Consider the following 3,992-nt stretch of genomic DNA (forward strand, 5'->3'; position numbering starts at 1 on the left):
ATATATACATATACAGAAAGGGAGAGATCAGGAAGGCTTAGACAGAGAGAGCAAGGAGCAAAAGACTGAGAGGTACAGATGGAATTATGGAAGCCAATTGCTACTGTAAATTAAGTGCATATGCACACTAAAGGAAAAAAAAATCTTGTAAACGTCATTGCACATTTTTGCACATTTTCTACAATTGCTACATGAAGGATAAATTGCAGGAACGAAAAAAAAAAAGGAATGGATTAACAATTATCAGGGGCCAATTTAAATTTCAAACCTGAAGCTGACCTGGATGCTATACTGGACATAACACTGAAGACAAAATATCTATTAAATGTTACACATAAATATCCGATATGTTATTTTTTAATTAAAACCTCGACTATCACTGGTTTCTTGGTGGAGTTGTGGTGATGGGAATTTGATACATAGGTGAATTGATGAATAGAAAATGTATTTGTAGTTCACCCATTAAAAAATTAATAGTCCAATTGTATTAACTTGTACACAACAAATCACTGATTTAGTGATTGGATGGGCTGTGTTCTCAGGAATATGAAGTGTCGGTGATGTCACTGGTCTCTAGTGATTGGACGGGCTGTGTTCTCATGAATATGAAGTGTCGGTGATGTCACCGGTCTCTAGTGATTGGATGGGCTGTGTTCTCATGAATATCAAGTGTCGGTGATGTCACTGGACTCTACTGATTGGACGATGTGTGTTCCCATGAATATGAAGTGTCAGTGATGTCACTGGTCTCTAGCCACTTGCCCTCCAGAGGATTTACCCCCCTTCCTGACAAGGCCATTTTTTGCGATACGGGGGCTGCTCTACTGTAACTGACAGTTGTGCAGTCATGCAATGCTGTAAATAAATGAAATTTATGTCATTTGTTTTCCACAAGTAGAGCTTTCTTTTGGTGGTATTTGATCACCTCTGCGGTTTTTATTTTTTGCACTATAAACAAAAAAAGACCAATAATTTGTAAAAAAAAACAAAACAGTTTTTACTTTTTGCTATAAAACATATCCAATAAACAATGTAAAAAAAAAATCAAATTTCATCATAAATTTAGGCCAAAATGTATTCTGCTCCATGTCTTTGCTAAACAAAATCCCAATATGTGTAAATTAATTGGTTTACGTGAAAGTTATAGCGTCTACAAATGGTGGTATATATACTGGAATTTTTATTTTCATTTATTTTAGTAATGGTGGCGATCAGCGACTTATAGCGGGACTGTGGGACTGCGGCGGGCATTCTGACACTGGGGGGGGGGGGGACTGAAGAACTGCTACTGACATCCCCAGTGACACTAATACAGTGATCAGTGCTAATAAAAAGCACTGACACTGTACTAATGACACTGGGAAGGAAGGGGTTAACATCTGGGGCGATCAAAGGGTTAACTGTGTGCTGTTTTACTTTGGAGACATGCTGCTTTGTATTTCTCTGCTGCGCAGAGAGGTACAAAGCAGCATGCCCATGCTGACAGTAGAGAGACCTATGTTGTTTAAACACAGGTCTCTCCCTGTTAGCTTTGCTGACGATCGCCAAGTGAGGCTGGGAATCGCCGGCTGGGACCTGGTGATTGACATTCATAGCCACCAATAGCGACCTCTATCCGGAAATGCAATTCATATATGTATTTGTGATTTTGTGCAGCCGTGCTGCCCTGTAGCAGTACTTCTGCTATAGGTGGAAGACAAGTGGCTAGTGATTGCATGGTTTGTGTTCTCATGAATATGAAGTTTTGGTGATGTCACTGGTGTCTAGTGATTGGACGGGCTGTGTTCTCATGAATATGAAGTTTTGGTGATGTCACTGGTCTCTAGTGATTGGACGGGCTGTGTTCCTATGAATATGAAGTGTCGGTGATGTCACTGGTCTCTAGTGATTGGACGGGCTGTGTTCTCATGAATATGAAGTTTCAGTGATGTCACTGGTCTCTAGTGATTGGACGGGCTGTGTTCTCAGGAATACGAAGTGTCGGTGATGTCACTGGTCTCTAGTGATTGGACGGACTGTGTACTCATGAATACGAAGTGTCGGTGATGTCACTGGTCTCTAGTGATTGGACAGGCTGTGTTCTCAGGAATACGAAGTGTCGGTGATGTCACTGGTCTCTAGTGATTGGACGGGCTGTGTACTCATGAATACGAAGTGTCGGTGATGTCACTGGTCTCTAGTGATTGGATGGGCTGTGTTCTCATGAATATGAAATGTTGGTGATGTCACTGGTCTCTAGTGATTGGACGGGCTGTGTTCTCATGAATATGAAGTTTCAGTGATGTCACTGGTCTCTGGTGATTGGACGGGCTGTGTTCTCATGAATATGAGGTGTCAGTGATGTCACTAGTCTCTAGTGATTGGATGATCTGTGTTCTCAGGAATATGAAGTTTTGTGATGTCACTGGTCTCTAGTGATTGGATGGGCTGTGTTCTCAGCAATACGAAGTGTCGGTGATGTCACTGGTCTCTAGTGATTGGGCGGGCCGTGTACTCATGAATACGAAGTGTCGGTGATGTCACTGGTCTCTAGTGATTGGACGGGCTGTGTTCTCATGAATATGAAGTCACCGGTCTCTAGTGATTGGATGGTCTGTGTTCTCAGGAATATGAAGCTTCTCGTATAATTCTCTATATTGATACTTTTAAAGAATACTTGCTTCCTTGCCAATCGTGTTTTACTCTGGAATTCTGCAGTATTGTTCTTTTTCAGAACCTGCTATACAGCACCCAGTATACAATAAGTGACAGCAACCAATGGGAATCATTGTTCTTGTTGTTTTAACAATGGACGGTGAAATATGACTTTGTTGCCGCATGTATCCTCTCCTTACTCTCTTCTTTTCTTTATACAGCCTTAATTGGATAAGCTTCATTGCCTCTCTCTGGCCTAGAAGCCGCAGAGCGTATGTGTATTAGCATTTCTGTCACATCACCTGCTGATCACCGGAATGGTAGAATTTCTATCGTAACCAGGGAGCATTGCGCTTATTGTGTCCTCTCCTCCGCCCTCCTTCTCTCACCTGGCACCTGTAGGTCACCCACCATTTCTTGGGATCTCCCCCACCTGGGATCTGAAGGACATCAATGTAACATTTAGCCCACTGGGTACCAGTAGAGTTCCAATGTAACCTGCTTCCCCGTTGTAAGAGGAAGAGCATCAGTTTAACTTCCCCACAGCTGGAACTTTCAGTGTGCCACTTATATCTCAGAACCTGACCTCCATCAGTTTAACTTCTCCATATCTGCCACTGCAAAGAACCTAGTCAATCCTTCCCCACCTGATGCAGCAAAATCCCAACTGCATTTCTCCCCAACTGGTACCTGCAATGTACCAATTTAACATCTCCCCATGTGGCACTGCAGAGAACCAACTTAATCTTTCCTCATCTGGCACTGAAGAATACCAGTTTACCATTTACCCACCAAGCACTGTAGAGTACCAATTTAACCTTTGCCCACCATGAACTGCATAGTACCAATTTAACCCCTGCCCAATTGACACTGCAGAATACCAGTTTAACCTTACCCATCTGGCACTGCAGAGTACCAATGTATCCTTTCTCCATCTGGCACAGCCAAATACCAAGGTAACCTCTACCCATCTGGCACAGCCAAATACCAAGGTAACCTCTACCCATTTGGCACTGCAGAGTACCAATGTATCCTTTCTCCATCTGGCACAGCCAAATACCAAGGTAACCTCTACCCATCTGACACTGCAGAGTACCAATGTATCCTTTCTCCATCTGGCAGAGCCAAATACCAAGGTAACCTCTACCCATCTGGCACTGCAGAGTACCAATTTACCCTTTCTCCATCTAGCACAGCCAAATACCAAGGTAACCTCTACCCACCTGGCACTGAAGTGTACCACTGTACCCTTTCTCCATCTGGCACAGCCAATTACCAAGGTAACCTCTACCCATCTGGCACTGCAGAGTACCAATTTTCCCTTTCTCCAGCTGGCACAGCCAAATACCAAGCTAAAA

This window comes from Staurois parvus, unplaced genomic scaffold (assembly GCF_062004578.1).
Source record: "Staurois parvus isolate SC_StPar_1 unplaced genomic scaffold, SC_StPar_1.0 ptg001352l, whole genome shotgun sequence".
Taxonomy (NCBI): domain Eukaryota; kingdom Metazoa; phylum Chordata; class Amphibia; order Anura; family Ranidae; genus Staurois; species Staurois parvus.